Raw genomic sequence first — 20,921 nt, 5'->3', positions numbered from 1 at the left:
CAGACTATGCTTCAAAGCATGCTTGATTGAATATGTTCTTAGTATGATTGATTGATTATGATTCTAATTCCATTAGGGTTTATGCTAGATTAAGTCAATAAATTTGAATTCAAGAAATTTATACGGGGATCTTAATTAATTCCTAGAAAGAATGATTATTTGATATTTTATACTTGATAATTTGACTTGTGATTAATTTCTCAAGAAATCTAGTATTTCGGGTAAGCTTACTTCATTATGTCTTGATTCTAAATTACTTAACTTAACCAAGCAAAGTCTTGTGAGTCAAAAGGGTTCGGGAAAACTTTGTAAAATTCAAATGAAAATATTACTAAGCAAGGTTTGATGCTTATTTTCCAAGTAAGGTTTGTAAGTGGAAGTATACCGAGTAGACTTTGGATATATTAAACTTTCCGAGTAAGATTTTATTAACTCAAGAGATAAATATTGTTTTTAATATATCAAGTGGATAATGTTACTGTTTGACAGTTAATAATTCACAAAATGACAAAAAGCATTTAAAACTCACTTTCAAAAAGGTATATAAGAGGGAGTTAGGCAAAATTTTCAACATTACTTTTCCCTCTCTCTCTCCTTCCACTGCTACTGCTTACTCACAAAGAAACCCAAACCGACTTATCGCATTCAACTTTAATCCAAACCCTAAATTGAATCAGCCCTCTAATTCCGACTCGGTAAGCAATAATAATGTGTTTTACGATCACGATTAGACTAAAATGGGCTTTAATTATGTATTTGATTACTAATACTCTATTTATGTGTTTAGGTTATAAACTTGTCGAAGAACAGGTTCTTGATGATTTCTCTCTCTTTCATCTTCATTTTTATACCTTGAAATTATTTAAAGTACTAAACTTTATGACTAATTTCACTTTGAATATGTTTATTTATGTGATTCAGATATGGCAGACGATGAACCCAGATATGTCTTTGAACCAAAACACAATATGTGTGCATGGATGGCACGGTCAAATGTCAGTTTTGCGTTCACTGAAAGCCCTGTCATCTACAGAAATCATTCTTTGGATTTCTGGAGATCTGCAGAACTGGTTGGAGACATTAATGGTAAAAGAATCGAAGCAACCGTTGCTAGACAAGAAATACACATTACAGAAAGGTTGATAAGAAGATGTCTATAGTTAAATGATGGTGATCATAATTCTATAAACTTCAGCACACCTCACTTGATGAAGATATTTGAAGAAACAATGGGGTATCAAGGAACTGTACATGATGGATAGTTTCAAAAGGGTATGTTCCCTATGTTGTACAGGTTTCTTATTCACCATGTGATACACGGATTTTCTCCAAGGAAGGGATCATGGACCTTGATGAGTCATGACTTGGAAAATGCCACGGTTGGAATTATGTATGATCTACCCTTCAATTTTTCAAAGATGATATTTGAAGGATTAGTAGGAAACTTGAAGAAGGATGAAAAGAAAAGATTTTTACAATATCCAAGGTTCCTACAGATAATCTTCAATAGTGAACTCCAAGATCTACCCACTGTTGGAACTATACACCTGCTGCAAAACCCTGACACATACAGAAGAATCAGAAATCCAGGTGTTTCCAATATGTATAACTCAAATGTCCCATTTGAGATATTGCCATGGTTGTTGGACCATGATTTACATGTGATGCCAGTGCCTGAGTTAAGCTCAGAGGAGGAAGGAGGAGAGGATGTTGAGGGAGATGATGATGGAAATGATGACATGGATGGAGAAGAAGGAGTTGGGATAGCTATGGACATTGTTGCACCTGATCAGGGGGAGCAACTTGAGCAAATTGAACAACCTATTCCAACACCACCACAGTCACCACCACACATTGACCAACCAATTATACCATCACCACCACAATCTCCACCACACCAAATCACTCACATACCACCTCAAACCCTAACCATAAGCCAACCAGAAGTATCAACACATACATCCCCAACACCACAAACACCACCAACATTTAGCCCAAGTCATTCTGATCCATTCATTTCATGCCCACCTCATACACAATCACCACCACCATCCATATTTCAAACCCACACCACAAACCAAGAACAGCCTGAATATGAACATTTCACCACATCACCACCTACAACACCACCCACTGACACTGATCTGTTGACTTTGTTAAAAGAAAATCCTGAGCTAAATAGAAGAAATGAGGAGGTGACTAATGAAAATGTAATGCTGTTAGAGAAGTTGGTGCAAGCTAACATGAGAATTCAAGCCCTGGTGCAGGAGGTTGAGAAGACCTCAGCTGCCCCAAACAGGGGGAGAATGAAGAAATACCAACTTTCTCTGGTGTGAATGTTGAAGAAACTGTAACAGTTGTGGAAACTGCAGACAGTTTAAAACTGATTATGATTGATTATGATGATGGAGAGGAAAGTAGTGAGGAGAGAAGGATTGAATATGATGAGTATGATGCTGATAGATCAGATGTGGGTGAAAAAGACTATGATTACAATGAAGAAACAGTTAATGAGGAGAGGGTTGGAGAGTATGTTGAGACAGAAGAAAGGGTTGAAAAGATGAAGGTTGAAGAAAATGTTGAGAAAGAGAAAGGAGTTGAAAAGACAAATACTGAAGAGAATGTAGCTATCACTGATGTAGCTACTGATATTCTTACTGATATAGCTACTGATGTCTTAACTGACATATAGACAGAAGTAGAGACTGAAGTGATAAATGAAGGAGATACTGCTACTGAGGAGATAGTATTTACTGAACCGGAAATTGAACAAGCAGAATGCTCCAAGACTGTAGAGTATAATGAAGAAATGGATGAGCTTGACAGAGATATTGATAATTTCCCTCCTGAAAGTGAAGAAAAATTAAAGAAAAGATTAGACAAGGGAAAAGCAAAAGTAACAGAAGAAGAGCCTGTCAAGGCATATCCAAAAAAGAATGTGTTGTTCAAAGATGATGCTATTGCTGCTGCTGCTTCTCTAAGGGAACAAGAAAATATTTTGAGAGAAACAAGGGACAGAGAGATACTGGCCCAAATTATGGACCCTTTAGAGTTGGTAGAGCAGAAGAACTTGATCAAACAAGCCAAACTTGCAAAAGAAATAATTGATGATGTGGCTGATCAAGAGATAATTGAGGAGTTAATTAATATGAGTAGAGTTGAGGAAGCAGACAAATCTTTGGCTTTGGTGGTTAGCATGTTTCAACCACAAAGCCAACCTAAGAATGAATCTGAAGAAATGCCTCAAAAGGAACATGAAAGGCCAACTAGTGAATCAGTAGAAGAAATGATGGCTAATATCACCAGAATCAGGATGGAAAGAGCCAAAAAGTTTGAGCAAGTATATTCAAGAAAAAGAAAATTTGGTGAACAGAAAAGGGATGATGAGAGGAAAACAAAAAGAGGAAGATGGGATGAAAAGAAAAAATGATATGTTGAGACTCCTGATAATGAAGGTAATAATGATAATAGCCCAATCAGGAAAATTCCATTGCAAACACTACAACCAGGACAACAGATTCCAGGTGTTCTTGATGTGCCAATCAAAAATGAACGAGATCATCCACCCTCTGATGAACCAAAGATTGATACTATGAATGACTTAACTTAAGGAGAGGATGAGTCTGAGGATTCTGATGATGATAATGATGATCCTGAGAATGATCAAGGGAAAGGAGGTGAAGTTGTTAATGTTGAGTCCCCACATGTTGAAATGACTGATGAACAGAGGACTAACATTTAACAAAGTTTGATGGAAGCAAAATTGAATAATCCTTTGGTAAGAAAGTTGAAGGCTATTGGTTTAAGCTTTGAGAGCATTGCTAAATTAAATGATGATGAACTGAAAAAGAGACTGGATGAAGAAAATGATAAAACCAAAAGAGTCATTCAACAAAAGAATAGAGATGATCAAAAATATAGAGAATACTTGAGAAGGCATGGTTATTCAGAAAAAGATCTCACACATTACAGATTTAGCCAGCTTCAAGATCTGTATAACAGTGAAAGAGAAAAGGTGATTGAGAAGTGTGTGTGAGAGAATGAGAAGCTTGAAAAGATTGAATCTTTGAAGAAAAAGTTTGGAGGTATGTGTGGATACCTGCTGGAGAGAGGTATGAAGCCTGAAATTGTTGAAAACTTGACAAGAGAATCAGTGTTGGACCAGTAGAACAAATTGAAAAGAAAAGAAAAATTGAAGAGAGTCCAAGCTGAGAGCTATACCAAATTGCCTGAACAAACTGATGAACCTCAAGCTAAGAAAAGAAGAATTCAGACAATAAGGGAGAAACAAAAGAAACAGGCTAAAAAAGAGAAATCAAAAGAATTGCCTACTGATGAAACACCCATCCCAAAGGAACCAAATTCTGAACCTGAGGATGAAAGAATAATTCCTTGGGAAAATGCTGAAATGATCAATATATTAAGGGGAGTAATGTTAAAACAGAGAGGTATGGATGAAGCCTCTTTCAATGCTCTAGAAAAGGAAGATTTGAAAGAAATTTTCTATATTCAGAAGGCAGAGTGGATGAAGGCTCTAAGGGAAGGGGAAAACCCTAGAATCTTTGTAGATGGAAAGTTTATACCTGCAGGATTGTCTGACAATCCTGGTATAGAAAAGATGATGCTTCTTCTGAGAGACCTTGCAGGACAAGACATTGTTGAATTGGCCAACCTCCCACCTGAGATGGTAACCTCAATCTACATAAAAACTTTTAATTTTGGGCCTAACAAACCAAAGAAGTCCATTCCATTTAGACCACCAATTTCACAAAGGTTTCCACAAAGGGGAAGAGGTGAATCTAGTAGATCTATGCAAGAAAGAACAACAAGACCACAATCCAATGTGGATCTTCCAAGAGAACTCTACTTGATTATGTTACTGAGTATTTAAAAGTAATTATAGAAAGCCGGTCGTTGAGAGACATAGTTGTGAGGAGTGATTTCTATGAATACACTCAAGATCAACTAGAAAGAATGGCAAGACTCAATCTGTATGATTACCAAAAACGAAGTAGGATGGCTGGAAGAGAGATGAATAATCTGTCAAAGTTCTTACTGGATGAAGCTGACAAGGGGTTCCCATTCTTAAGACAAAAGAGAAGTTGGAAATTAATTCAGCTTCACAAGTCAAAGAGGACAGAAAAATTGAAGAGAATGGACATTGCTGAAAGAGATTTTGTGATGAATGTCAGAGATAGGAATCCACTGTCAAATATGAACACTTGCATAAGTCTTGAAAGAAGAATGACACAGCCCAACTACACTGTGCAAAAGAATGGTATCATTGCTGAAAAAGAATACAAAGAAAATGTTGGTCACTATGTACTGAAAAATTCTGATGGAAAAGTTCTGGCTATAATCAAGAAAGATGCAGATTTGACCTATTTGCATAATGAAGACTTGATGGATATAAGAGATTTGGTGATTCCAGAAGGGCACATTCACTACCAAATTCTCAATATCTATAGGGAAAGAGCTGCATCTGTAATGGCAATGAGAAGACAAGCTGCCTTCAATGAATGGAAGAGACAAAATTCCTAGATTAGGTTTTGTAATGTAATGTCTTCGGACAGCTTTTGAATATGTAATTTGGTTATGTTATTTGAATATGTAAATTTGACTTTGAATTTGATGTGTATTTTTGACTAAGTGTAAGTAACCTTAGAAATGTTTTGGGTCAGCTGAGGTGTTCCAATATAGGGGGAGATTGTTGAGTCAAAGATTTGACGAAAATAAAGTATATGTAAGATTGAAAATCTGCACAACCTCCTCTGAATTCTCTAAGTATGGATCCGGGCACACCATAGACATCCGAGCAAGCTTTTACCTAGCCGGGTACGATATTTTGTCTATCGGGCAAGGATATCTTCCGGTAGTCTTCTTTAGTGGATATCCGAGCAAGGTTTGAAAATTTGTGGATTGCCGGGCAAGGTTCACTAGTTTATGAGAAGGGGTTCCCATTCTTAAGACAAAAGAGAAGTTGGAAATTAATTCAGCTTCACAAGTCAAAGAGGACAGAAAAATTGAAGAGAATGGACATTGCTGAAAGAGATTTTGTGATGAATGTCAGAGATAGGAATCCACTGTCAAATATGAACACTTGCATAAGTCTTGAAAGAAGAATGACACAGCCCAACTACACTGTGCAAAAGAATGGTATCATTGCTGAAAAAGAATACAATGAAAATGTTGGTCACTATTTACTAAAAAATTCTGATGGAAAAGTTCTGGCTATCATCAAGAAAGATGCAGATTTAACCTATTTGCATAATGAAGACTTGATGGATATAAGAGATTTGGTGATTCCAGAAGGGCACATTCACTACCAAATTCTCAATATCTTTAGGGAAAGAGCTGCATCTGTAATGGCAATGAGAAGACAAGCTGCCTACAATGAATGGAAGAGACAAAATTCCTAGATTAGGTTTTGCAATGTAATGTCTTCGGACAGCTTTTGAATATGTAATTTGCTTATGTTATTTGAATATGTAAATTTGACTTTGAATTTGATGTGTATTTTTGACTAAGTGTAAGTAACCTTAGAAATGTTTTGGGTCAGCTGAGGTGTTCCAACATAGGGGGAGATTGTTGAGTCAAAGATTTGACAAAAATAAAGTACATGGAAGATTGGAAATCTTCTCAACCTCCTCTGAATTCTCTAAGTATGGATCCGGGCACACCAAAGACATCCGAGCAAGCTTTTACCTAGCCGGGTACGATATTTTGTCTATCGGGCAAGGCTATCTTCAGGTAGTCTTCTTTAGAGGATATCCGAGCAAGGTTTGCAAATTAGTGCATTGCCGGGAAAGGTTCACTAGTTTATGAGAAGGGGTTCCCATTCTTAAGACAAAAGAGAAGTTGGAAATTAATTCAGCTTCACAAGTCAAAGAGGACAGAAAAATTGAAGTGAATGGACATTGCTGAAAGAGATTTTGTGATGAATGTCAGAGATAGGAATCCACTGTCTAATATGAACACTTGCATAAGTCTTGAAAGAAGAATGACACAGCCCAACTACACTGTGCAAAAGAATGGTATCATTGCTCAAAAAGAATACAAAGAAAATGTTGGTCACTATTTACTGAAAAATTCTGATGGAAAAGTTCTGGCTATAATCAAGAAAGATGCAGATTTGACCTATTTGCATAATGAAGACTTGATGGATATAAGAGAATGGTGATTCCAGAAGGGCACATTCACTACCAAATTCTCAATATCTTTAGGGAAAGAGCTGCATCTGTAATGGCAATGAGAAGACAAGCTGCCTACAATGAATGGTAGAGACAAAATTCCTAGATTAGGTTTTGTAATGTAATGTCTTCGGACAGCTTTTGAATATGTAATTTGCTTATGTTATTTGAATATGTAAATTTGACTTTGAATTTAATGTGTATTTTTGACTAAGTGTAAGTAACCTTAGAAATGTTTTGGGTCAGCTGAGGTGTTCCAATATAGGGGGAGATTGTTGAGTCAAAGATTTGACAAAAATAAAGTACATGGAAGATTGGAAATCATCTCAACCTCCTCTGAATTCTCCAAGTATGGATCCGGGCACACCATAGACATCCGAGCAAGCTTTTACCTAGCCGGGTACGATATTTTGTCTATCGGGCAAGGATATCTTCAGGTAGTCTTCTTTAGGGATATCCGAGCAAGGTTTGCAAATTAGTGCATTGCCGGGCAAGGTTAACTAGTTTATGAGAAGGGGTTCCCATTCTTAAGACAAAAGAGAAGTTGGAAATTAATTCAGCTTCACAAGTCAAAGAGGACAGAAAAATTGAAGAGAATGGACATTGCTGAAAGAGATTTTGTGATGAATGTCAGAGATAGGAATCCACTGTCAAATATGAACACTTGCATAAGTCTTGAAAGAAGAATGACACAGCCCAACTACACTGTGCAAAAGAATGGTGTCATTGCTGAAAAAGAATACAAAGAAAATGTTGGTCACTATGTACTGAAAAATTCTGATGGAAAAGTTCTGGCTATAATCAAGAAAGACGCAGATTTGACCTATTTGCATAATGAAGACTTGATGGATATAAGAGATTTGGTGATTCCAGAAGGGCACATTCACTACCAAATTCTCAATATCTTTAAGGAAAGAGCTGCATCTGTAATGGCAATGAGAAGACAAGCTGCCTACAATGAATGGAAGAGACAAAATTCCTAGATTAGGTTTTGTAATGTAATGTCTTCGGACAGCTTTTGAATATGTAATTTGCTTATGTTATTTGAATATGTAAATTTGACTTTGAATTTGATGTGTATTTTTGACTAAGTGTAAGTAACCTTAGAAATGCTTTGGGTCAGCTGAGGTGTTCCAGTCTAGGGGGAGATTGTTGAGTCAAAGATTTGACAAAAATAAAGTACATGGAAGATTGGAAATCTTCTCAACCTCCTCTGAATTCTCCAAGTATGGATCCGGGCACACCATAGACATCCGAGCAAGCTTTTACCTAGCCGGGTACGATATTTTGTCTATCGGGCAAGGATATCTTCAGGTAGTCTTCTTTAGTGGATATCCGAGCAAGGTTTGCAAATTAGTGCATTGCCGGGCAAGGTTAACTATTTTATGAGAAGGGGTTCCCATTCTTAAGACAAAAGAGAAGTTGGAAATTAATTCAGCTTCACAAGTCAAAGAGGACAGAAAAATTGAAGAGAATGGACATTGCTGAAAGAGATTTTGTGATGAATGTCAGAGATAGGAATCCACTGTCAAATATGAACACTTGCATAAGTCTTGAAAGAAGAATGACACAGCCCAGCTACACTGTGCAAAAGAATGGTGTCATTGCTGAAAAAGAATACAAAGAAAATGTTGGTCACTATGTACTGAAAAATTCTGATGGAAATGTTCTGGCTATAATCAAGAAAGATGCAGATTTGACCTATTTGCATAATGAAGACTTGATGGATATAAGAGATTTGGGGATTCCAGAAGGGCACATTCACTACCAAATTCTCAATATCTTTAGGGAAAGAGCTGCATCTGTAATGGCAATGAGAAGACAAGCTGCCTACAATGAATGGAAGAGACAAAATTCCTAGATTAGGTTTTGTAATGTAATGTCTTCGGACAGCTTTTGAATATGTAATTTGCTTATGTTATTTGAATATGTAAATTTGACTTTGAATTTGATGTGTATTTTTGACTAAGTGTAAGTAACCTTAGAAATGTTTTGGGTCAGCTGAGGTGTTCCAATCTAGGGGGAGATTGTTGAGTCAAAGATTTGACAAAAATAAATTACATGGAAGATTGGAAATCTTCTCAACCTCCTCTGAATTCTCCAAGTATGGATCCGGGCACACCATAGACATCCGAGCAAGCTTTTACCTAGCCGGGTACGATATTTTGTCTATCGGGCAAGGCTATCTTCAGGTAGTCTTCTTTAGTGGATATCCGAGCAAGGTTTGCAAATTAGTGCATTGCCGGGCAAGGTTCACTAGTTTGTGAGATGGGGTTCCCATTCTTAAGACAAAAGAGAAGTTGGAAATTAATTCAGCTTCACAAGTCATAGAGGACAGAAAAATTGAAGAGAATGGACATTGCTGAAAGAGATTTTGTGATGAATGTCAGAGATAGGAATCCACTGTCAAATATGAACACTTGCATAAGTCTTGAAAGAAGAATGACACAGCCCAACTACACTGTGCAAAAGAATGGTATCATTGCTGAAAAAGAATACAAAGAAAATGTTTGTCACTATTTACTAAAAAATTCTTATGGAAAAGTTCTGGCTATAATCAAGAAAGATGCAGATTTAACCTATTTGCATAATGAAGACTTGATGGATATAAGAGATTTGGTGATTCCAGAAGGGCACATTCACTACCAAATTCTCAATATCTTTAGGGAAAGAGCTGCATCTGTAATGGCAATGAGAAGACAAGCTGCCTACAATGAATGGAAGAGACAAAATTCCTAGATTAGGTTTTGTAATGTAATGTCTTCGGACAGCTTTTGAATATGTAATTTGCTTATGTTATTTGAATATGTAAATTTGACTTTGAATTTGATGTGTATTTTTGACTAAGTGTAAGTAACCTTAGAAATGTTTTGGGTCAGCTGAGGTGTTCCAGTCTAGGGGGAGATTGTTGAGTCAAAGATTTGACAAAAATAAAGTACATGGAAGATTGGAAATCTTCTCAACCTCCTCTGAATTCTCCGAGTATGGATCCGGGCACACCATAGACATCCGAGCAAGCTTTTACCTAGCCGGGTACGATATTTTGTCTATCGGGCAAGGATATCTTCAGGTAGTCTTCTTTAGTGGATATCCGAGCAAGGTTTGCAAATTAGTGCATTGCCGGGCAAGGTTAACTATTTTATGAGAAGGGGTTCCCATTCTTAAGACAAAAGAGAAGTTGGAAATTAATTCAGCTTCACAAGTCAAAGAGGACAGAAAAATTGAAGAGAATGGACATTGCTGAAAGAGATTTTGTGATGAATGTCAGAGATAGGAATCCACTGTCAAATATGAACACTTGCATAAGTCTTGAAAGAAGAATGACACAGCCCAGCTACACTGTGCAAAAGAATGGTGTCATTGCTGAAAAAGAATACAAAGAAAATGTTGGTCACTATGTACTGAAAAATTCTGATGGAAATGTTCTGGCTATATTCAAGAAAGATGCAGATTTGACCTATTTGCATAATGAAGACTTGATGGATATAAGAGATTTGGGGATTCCAGAAGGGCACATTCACTACCAAATTCTCAATATCTTTAGGGAAAGAGCTGCATCTGTAATGGCAATGAGAAGACAAGCTGCCTACAATGAATGGAAGAGACAAAATTCCTAGATTAGGTTTTGTAATGTAATGTCTTCGGACAGCTTTTGAATATGTAATTTGCTTATGTTATTTGAATATGTAAATTTGACTTTGAATTTGATGTGTATTTTTGACTAAGTGTAAGTAACCTTAGAAATGTTTTGGGTCAGCTGAGGTGTTCCAATCTAGGGGGAGATTGTTGAGTCAAAGATTTGACAAAAATAAAGTACATGGAAGATTGGAAATCTTCTCAACCTCCTCTGAATTCTCCAAGTATGGATCCGGGCACACCATAGACATCCGAGCAAGCTTTTACCTAGCCGGGTACGATATTTTGTCTATCGGGCAAGGCTATCTTCAGGTAGTCTTCTTTAGTGGATATCCGAGCAAGGTTTGCAAATTAGTGCATTGCCGGGCAAGGTTCACTAGTTTATGAGAAGGGGTTCTCATTCTTAAGACAAAATAGAAGTTGGAAATTAATTCAGCTTCACAAGTCAAAGAGGACAGAAAAATTGAAGAGAATGGACATTGCTGAAAGAGATTTTGTGATGAATGTCAGAGATAGGAATCCACTGTCAAATATGAACACTTGCATAAGTCTTGAAAGAAGAATGACACAGCCCAACTACACTGTGCAAAAGAATGGTATCATTGCTGAAAAAGAATACAAAGAAAATGCTGGTCACTATGTACTGAAAAATTCTGATGGAAAAGTTCTGGCTATAATCAAGAAAGATGCAGATTTGACCTATTTGCATAATGAAGACTTGATGGATATAAGAGATTTGGTGATTCCAGAAGGGCACATTCACTACCAAATTCTCAATAACTTTAGGGAAACAGCTGCATCTGTAATGGCAATGAGAAGACAAGCTGCCTACAATGAATGGAAGAGACAAAATTCCTAGATTAGGTTTTGTAATGTAATGTCTTCGGACAGCTTTTGAATATGTAATTTGCTTATGTTATTTGAATATGTAAATTTGACTTTGAATTTGATGTGTATTTTTGACTAAGTGTAAGTAACCTTAGAAATGTTTTGGGTCAGCTGAGGTGTTCCAATCTAGGGGGAGATTGTTGAGTCAAAGATTTGACAAAAATAAAGTACATGGAAGATTGGAAATCTTCTCAACCTCCTCTGAATTCTCCAAGTATGGATCCGGGCACACCATAGACATCTGTGCAAGCTTTTACCTAGCCGGGTACGATATTTTGTCTATCGGGCAAGGATATCTTCAGGTAGTCTTCTTTAGTGGATATCCGAGCAAGGTTTGCAAATTAGTGCATTGCCGGGCAAGGTTAACTAGTTTATGAGAAGGGGTTCCCATTCTTAAGACAAAAGAGAAGTTGGAAATTAATTCAGCTTCACAAGTCAAAGAGGACAGAAAAATTGAAGAGAATGGACATTGCTGAAAGAGATTTTGTGATGAATGTCAGAGATAGGAATCCACTGTCAAATATGAACACTTGCATAAGTCTTGAAAGAAGAATGACACAGCCCAACTACACTGTGCAAAAGAATGGTATCATTGCTGAAAAAGAATACAAAGAAAATGTTGGTCACTATGTACTGAAAAATTCTGATGGAAAAGTTCTGGCTATAATCAAGAAAGATGCAGATTTGACCTATTTGCATAATGAAGACTTGATGGATATAAGAGATTTGGTGATTCCAGAAGGGCACATTCACTACCAAATTCTCAATAACTTTAGGGAAACAGCTGCATCTGTAATGGCAATGAGAAGACAAGCTGCCTACAATGAATGGAAGAGTCAAAATTCCTAGATTAGGTTTTGTAATGTAATGTCTTCGGACAGCTTTTGAATATGTAATTTGCTTATGTTATTTGAATATGTAAATTTGACTTTGAATTTGATGTGTATTTTTGACTAAGTGTAAGTAACCTTAGAAATGTTTTGGGTCAGCTGAGGTGTTCCAATCTAGGGGGAGATTGTTGAGTCAAAGATTTGACCAAAATAAAGTACATGGAAGATTGGAAATCTTCTCAACCTCCTCTGAATTCTCTAAGTATGGATCCGGGCACACCATGGACATCCGAGCAAGCTTTTACCTAGCCAGGTACGATATTTTGTCTATCGGGCAAGGTTATCTTCAGGTAGTCTTCTTTAGTGGATATCCGAGCAAGGTTTGCAAATTAGTGCATTGCCGGGCAAGGTTCACTAGTTTATGTAAATCCGAGCAAGGTTCACTTTATCAAGCAAGTCTGGTCTTCATAGCCAAGTAAGGTTCACTCCCGATTAATCTATTGGCTAACCAAGTCCATGAAGCCAAGTAATTGGAAGACCGGGCAATGTATTCATTAATAATAGTGGTCCGAACAAGCTTGATGTAAATGGAATATCTCTAAGTAACATTGAGCGGGGTTCAACTCAAGCAAGGTACAATACTCCCGAGTACACTTTGCTAATAAGTTATTTTATAGCAAAGAGTTGAAATGGACCATTGAAGAACAAGGTTGCTCGTAAGGGTTTGTCGGAAAAAGTCTGGCAAAGTCAAGAAGACTGAAGTCTACCCGGTGAGTATTTTACTTTGTAAAATACTCCTCAAGTAAAGTCTACCTGGAAACTGATCCCAGGCACACTTCTATGTTACCAAGTCCTGAAGGATGGCAGAGTACACAGCGTACTCGGAAAGTGAAGATTGATGTAAAGCCTACCCGGAAGACTTGTTTTACACTTAGACTATTTTCTGATTATGTAATTTGAATATGTATGTACGTTTAGGGTTTCTAGAAGGAATGGCAGCTGTACTATGGTGGCAGGCCTATAAATAGAATGTTTTAGGGCACGCCGCAAAAAAAACGCACAAAGACAGAACACACGCACAAGGGCAGACAGACACATTTATTAAGATAGAATATTGTGTGTGAAGGCTGTCGTTGTACGGATAAACCCTCCTTCAAGAATCCCTAAATCGATTATCCTATTTTTATGATGAATGTTATATTAATGGAAATCTTTTGAGTGAATCTTGTTTGTGTTGGTTATCATTGAATACTGATTATGCAACCGTATGTTTGTTATTGATTCCGCCTTTAACAAACGGTCGTCTTTCTAAATATAGCAACCCGTCATTAACTCCCTTGTCGACACATCAATCTGTGTGAGTTATAACATGATTAAGTAAGATCCAACTGAAATCAGGGACCAGACATCTCATATCTATTGTTGTTTTCCCGATGAGTAACTCAACCAATCTCCAAACCTTATGTTTCTCAAACTGGTTTAACTCTTCATGCATATCTTCCACCCAACTTGGTTGTTGCAAAGCCATTTCGACGGACTTCGTCTCAATCTGAGAAAAAAAAACAGGAATACAGACAGCTGTTGATGTTTCCTGTCTGACTTCTGGTTGAGACGCCCATTTCAAGGGCACCTATGACATTCTTGATTAGATGATCCCGTTGAATCCTTGTTGGAGCAGAATGGTCGGGAACAGAACTGGTAACCGGCAAATTTGTTTGGTCTCCAAGGGTTCAGAGAGTGGGTTTCTCCATCCAGATGCCGAGGTACTAGCAATGTATTTGTTTGGTATGATATCTGGAAATAGAGTGCTACCAAATATTTAACGAATGGTACTCTCCCCCTCTACTGACTAAACATCAGCTGTATGCAAATCACACTCTTCGAGAGACTTTTGTGAAGAATCAGTCTCAGGATCATGTTCATGTGGACTTGAAGACGAAGGCTGTGTAGTATCAAACAATTCCGACGGATCTACACACATCATCGGAGACTTTTCGAAACCAACAGAGATGACTTCTTCTTTGTCAACAGCACCTGAAGTCCCTGAACCTGAATACCTTGAATCAACAACTAAAAACAAATTCAACGGCTTAAACAATTAATTATAAGCAAATAACCACTCAGGACCGACACGAGCATCGATTTCAGTTTCCTGTAGCCAGCACACATCGTAAGATTCCACAATCTATTTTGTTGCCTTGTTATAAACTCTGTAAGCTGCGCGACCAGCATAACCAACGAAGTAGCAATCATCCGCCTTTGCTTCAAATTTTGTAGTTGATTCGAGATTCAGCAAAGTGCATGGGTATCCAAAAGCACGGAAGTGTGCTACAGTGGGCTCGTGACCATAGACAATCTCATAAGGAATTTTTACCTGTGTTTTGTTGATTAGCACCTGATTTTGAACACAGCACAATGTGTTGACTGCTTCAGCCCAGAAGAACAGAGGTAGCTTCGAGTTGCACAACATAATCCTTGCGGCCTCAGTTAGGGTTTTATTCCTTCTCTCAGCTACACCATTTTGTTGTCGTGTACGAGTTGAGTTGTATTGTCCGAGCACCCCTTTCCCGGCACAAAAGTGATTTAACGTTGAGTTTTTGAAATCCATGCCATTGTTACATCGAATTCCTTTTAACTTCAAATTGATTTGATTATCCATTAGGACCACAAAGCTCTTTATCAGTTCTACAGTTTCATTCTTATTTAACAAGAAAAACACCGAAGTAAAACGTGAGTAGTCATCAGTTATAACCAGACAATCATTGGTTTAATAAATTTTTTTTGTTAAAATTTTAGTAATATTAACACAAACCAATCTATATCTGGATAATGGGTAAGCGAGTAACAAGATGTGCACTGCGAGAGAGACTCAATACATGAACAGGACCAAACAAATCCATATGAAGCAACTGAAAGACTGAGGATATAGTATTGACCAGTTTTGGCTTGTGTGATTTAGGATGATGTTTACCTAGTGCACAAGCTACACATTTCTCAGTTGTTACAAAATCTTTAACAAGCAAGTCACGGACAATGTTGATTTTAGCAAGACGGTTTAGAGTTTTAACATTAGCATAACCAAGATGACGATGCGAAAGCATGGCATTATCCTCCGACACTTTTGAAAATAGACATGTGATTTCTTCTAGAACAATTTTATTCATGTCGATCAAATATGCATTATCTTTTATTTGTGATCGAACAAGAACTCATTCTTCTGGTATGATGATACCAGTATGATGATACCAGGCTTTAAAATCAGACACTCTTTGTTTGTAAAATGTGTTGAAAAACCCTTGTCACATATTTGCAAGAAACTGAGCAGACTGTGTTTCAACTCTGGATAATAATTGACATTTTCGAACTTAAGAACATCATTACTTACAACATCCTTCTGTGTGATCTTCCCCTTTTCTCCTCCCGCAAAGGAAACATTCCCTCCATTAATTTGTTGCATATTGTGTAGTTGAGAGATGTCTCCTGTCATGTGCCTGGTACAGCCACTATCAACATACCAAGGCTTGATGATATTCCTCCATAGTTGTTCATGCACGATGTGCAAGATTAATTCGTATATGGTACCCAGTCCATTGTAATGTTGGGTACCCCTGATTTATATATGCAAGATACAGGCTGCCATGACATGTCTTCATGGTTATCTAAGATCGAACAAGAAGCTTTCAGTGATTTGGACACAGAAGATTTAGGCAACCTTTTATAGCCGGTTTTCAAAATTTTGTGACTAATGCAAATGGTTGGCTTTGTCTCTGGTTTGCGGACAGAAGTTACGTTGGATTTTGGTTTCCAGATCGATTTCGATCTAGAGGTCGTCTTTGATCTTGGGACCAAAATCGATTTTCCATCATGCTTTCGAAACATGGCAGGCTTAGTCTGATAGGATTTCAACCTTTCAACCTTGTTTCGTTTCCAATCACCATCAGAGGGATTTGACTTGTAATACCTTGATTTATTATAATTAAGTTTATTAAAGGTATTTCGAGGCAGATTCCTTTGTTTATGTCCGTAGTATGGGACATAAAGACGGTGCGGACAATTCTAGCAATGTGTTCAGAAGTGTCACAATTAAAACATGTTTGTCTTTTAAATAGAAAATTCATTGTGGCCAACCCCTGGTTTTGACCTTTTATATGAGCTAGTTTGCCCCGTTTTAGCTTGAACATTTGATCAATTACAATCATGCACACTTGAACTCCATTCTTTAACAAACTTAGGTGACAAATATTTATTCAAAATCTTATTTTGTCAATATTATTTGAAACTACACCACAAGTTTTAAATGTCTTAGAAGGATCAACCACACAATCATCTTTGCTTTTAAAAACAAGGCCCACACAAGCATCAATATCAATAAAATTGAAAGCATGTAAATTTAAAGAAACAGTAGAATTAAAGTCTTTATTAGTTAAAACAAATGGATCTTCCTCCTCATCAGTCCAATCCTCTATAATTACTTCATCTACACGTGAAGTAAGCACATTGGTATCGTTCACTCTCAAGGTTGGTTCAATATGTTTGACTGAACCATGACCAACTGTTTCATTTGCAGTCGGCTTGCCGTACTGTATGAACGATTCCTTTGTTTCCTCTTTTTTAGAAAGAGGAAACCCAGTGTAATTATCATTATATTGAGGAGGAACCTCGTTGTACCCGATACCCTCACCCTTTTTCTCTTTCCATTTTAGCTGTTTTTCAATCATAGATTCAACAACAGCCCTAGAGACATCAAATTTCTTAAAGTTGAATTGAACATTTTGAAATTTATTAGTTAATTTTGCAATCTCCCACTTAGAAGCGTCTAACTTGGCAGTTAGTTCGGCAATTTGTTGTTTTGCATCTAAGTAGTGACAGCACTTTACACTAAAATCATTTTGAAGTTTAGAGAAATCCTTTTGTTGTGTCTCTAGTTTTTACTTTAGAGATTTTTCAATATTTCTTAAGGGTGATATTTTCATGTTTTATGCCTTCCGTTTCTCTAATCAGGTTGCTATTGTGTATTCTGTACAATTCTACCTCTTTAACACAAGATTGAGAGCATAATTTGGAACTTACCCCTGATGAGCTGGGAGAAGTGGAGGCCATGAATGAAAATTGTAGATCCTTTACTAGCTCCTCTGCATCGTTCTCTACTTCAACGGCATCAATCTGATCAAGGTTCACAGTCTGACTGTTTATGTTGAGTGATTCCATCTGGTCAGTCCAATCAAACTGCAGAGCCATCAAATCCCGCTCATTCTCTCTAGCACCAGCTGCATTTTCTCCTCTAGCACCACCCACTGGAACCAACGACCGGACTCGTGACAGTTATAACACCTCAGAGTGTCTTTATTTAATCCCACCTTCTTGTCAGTCGGCAAGTTCCAGTTGTTTCTGCCTGTTCTCTTGGTAAATTTCTCTGCACTAAACACGGTCATGGATATTTGGCAAAAAATATCCATTTCCTTCACATCGTCATGATGGATTTGATCCAATTCAGCAACTACGACTGGATGAACCAAGTCCCCAGCAAGAAAAACATTGTAGCAGTTCATGAATCCTGCCATTAACTCAATGTTTTTTTGCATCTCCTTTGTTATTGTAGGAATTTTTCTAGAGGATGAACTGGTTTCTTCTGAACAAGGCTTGGTCGGTGGGTTGGATTGGCGATAAAACACCGGAGGTTGCTGGGTTGGTTGATAACTTTGACTTTGGGAGGATCTAAACATCTGGAAATTTTCTTGAGGTCGTCAAGTATACTGTCCATGAGAAGAATTATACAGAGAAAAGTTATCTTGTGAGACGAATGCATTGTTCAAAGCAGCACTAAAACCAGCAGCTTTGTAAGAATTGGCATGATTAATAGCACGCTGCTTGTCATCCATTTCACAAGATTTGATGATTGTCATAACTTCTGACAAGGTGAGTCTGGCCAAGTATTGGTCTTCTTGAACACTGCCATGTTCAAATCCCAGTTCTAAGGCAGGGAGTTCACCAGTTTGTTGTTGATCTTAATGAGAGTCAAGTGAATATTAGCAGTTCTCATCTCAGTGACCAAGGTGACGAATCACTGAAGTTGTGTTTCCAAAGAATCACCAAGAACATGGTTAAACATGTTAAACCTTTGACATAGCAGATCTTGTCGGTTTTTTCTCATATCCGCATGCCCTTCATACACCTCAATAAGGACTTCCCACAAACCTTTTGCAGACAATAGCTCTCTGAATCCTTGAGCGATTTTAGGTGAAAGTGACATGGTTAGAGTGGCAAGAGCCTTCTCATCCTCCTTAATCTTTTCAAAATCCTCGTTGTAGTACATTGAAACGGGATTTACAGCTACTTCACCATCTTCTTTCTCATAAGTGATAGGTTGAGGACCCCTGAAAATGCTTCTCCTAATCTTTGCATCCTTCATGTTCACGTACTTTTAGAACCTGAACTTCCACTCAGCAAACCCCTCATGAGACGGTAGACGGGGTACACGAGTGGTAGTTCCCATAATGGAATCCAACTCTAGATGCAATGCAGCATTGGATGATATGTTGCTTAACTTGTCCATTTCAATCAAGAGTTCAAATAATAGTCCAAACGGCCAAGGCCCAAAACCAAACTGAAAACCTGAGAACAGTGGAAGCCAAGAACCACTAAGTTTATCTGTGGTCGAGAGCCCAAGAACAGAGAACACACTAGTCGAGAACACCCAACTGATCCCGAGAACCCTTGATCTGAGCCGAGATCACTAAAATGAACCCGAGAACCTTTTGTTTCTCAAGAACCCTTGATCAGAGCGGAAATCACCAAAATAAACCCGAGAACCATGACCGAGAACCTTAACCGAGAACCTTGAACCCGATAACCTTTATCACTTTGAATTGTTGCCAAGAATAAGTTGAATTGTTGCTGAGAACCCTTAATTGTTGCCCAAGAATCTTGATCTTTGACTTGGTAAACTTCGTAACAAATTTGATCCCCAAATATCAGGGATTTAAAAATCTTAAATTTTTGAAAAGATTTTATCCCTAATTTGTTAAGCTTTCCCAAAGAACACTAGAATACCCGTTATCTTTATTTCTAGAAAAATACCCACTGATTATCAACCAAAACACGATCTTGAATCTTTGATATCACCAAAACCGAGCCTAGTGTAGGTCTATAGGCTCTTATACCAATTATAAGTCCCAAATCAGGATCTTTCAATGTGATATCAAACAAATTTGTTATTAGGCAGAAACTAACAACAAGGTAATTCAATAATAACGAAGAACAAACACAAACCAACACACAATAAGCTTCAAAAACATGTATTAACATCGGGTGCTTAAGCCCTCAATATCGATTACAATATGATTTAAATGCAAAGCATGTAACCTATTAACCACAACCAACTTCTTTAATGATCAACCTACTAATGACCTAATACGATACATATATATAGCCTAGCATACCCTCGGCCCAAACCCAAAATACAAGCCTGCCGAAAATATAGTGTTTTCGGTGTTACATACATACCAAGCCCAATGAGATTAAGTATAAACCATCTAAACAAGCCTAGCCCAACAAAGGTTAAGGGTTTGCAGACCCTAATAATATCTGCGAATGTTAAAGGGTTGCAGACCCTAATAATGTCTGTGAATGTTAAAGGCTTGTAGACCCTAATAATATCTGCAAAGGTTAAAGGGTTGCGGACCCTAATAATATCTGGGAATGTTATAAGGCGAAAGGCTCTTTATGTTAAGTACGAATGATTATATATGAGTAAGTATAAAAGTAACTATTAATGTATGGATGGAAGAATGATAAACAGGTTATGTAAGTAATGTGTATCTCCGGATACGTATGTGTAAGTATGTGTATGTATGGTAGGTTGCCTGTTAAACTAGAACTCACTTAGCGTAACTGACTTTTAGTATGCACAGAGGCAAATATGATGAAGCAGCTGGATTGAGAAGCACACATGGCAGAAGAATAATGAAGCTAACATCTAAAGATTGGAAGTTATGATATTATGCAATGTTAGAACTTGAAAGACATGTTTGAATGTTTTGTTTAATTCCAAGATTTTGTAATGATGGTTGAAGTTTTAATTATTTTCACGAAAGTTTTAATTCACTCTGATAGTTATAACTGTGTTTATGAGTAAATCTAACGTCTAATGTAGGGCACCGGGACCGGGGACTTACAAATACATATATATAACTTTTTTATAAAAAATTCATGCACTTATCGAGATCATGCCCTAGACATCGGTCGAGCCCTACATGGGTCAAAGACGGCCTGGTAAATATATGTGTGTGCACGCGTATGTATATATATTGTATAAATTAAAGTAATGAAACCAAGTCGGTAATAACATATATTACAACAAAAAGAAGATGTAGAACTA

This window comes from Bidens hawaiensis, unplaced genomic scaffold (assembly GCF_021521415.1).
Source record: "Bidens hawaiensis isolate Kalapana, Puna unplaced genomic scaffold, B.hawaiensis_p1.1 tig00000001_1, whole genome shotgun sequence".
Lineage (NCBI taxonomy): Eukaryota > Viridiplantae > Streptophyta > Magnoliopsida > Asterales > Asteraceae > Bidens > Bidens hawaiensis.
The sequence above is the reverse complement of the archived record's forward strand: the minus strand, read 5'-3'. Positions refer to the sequence as shown.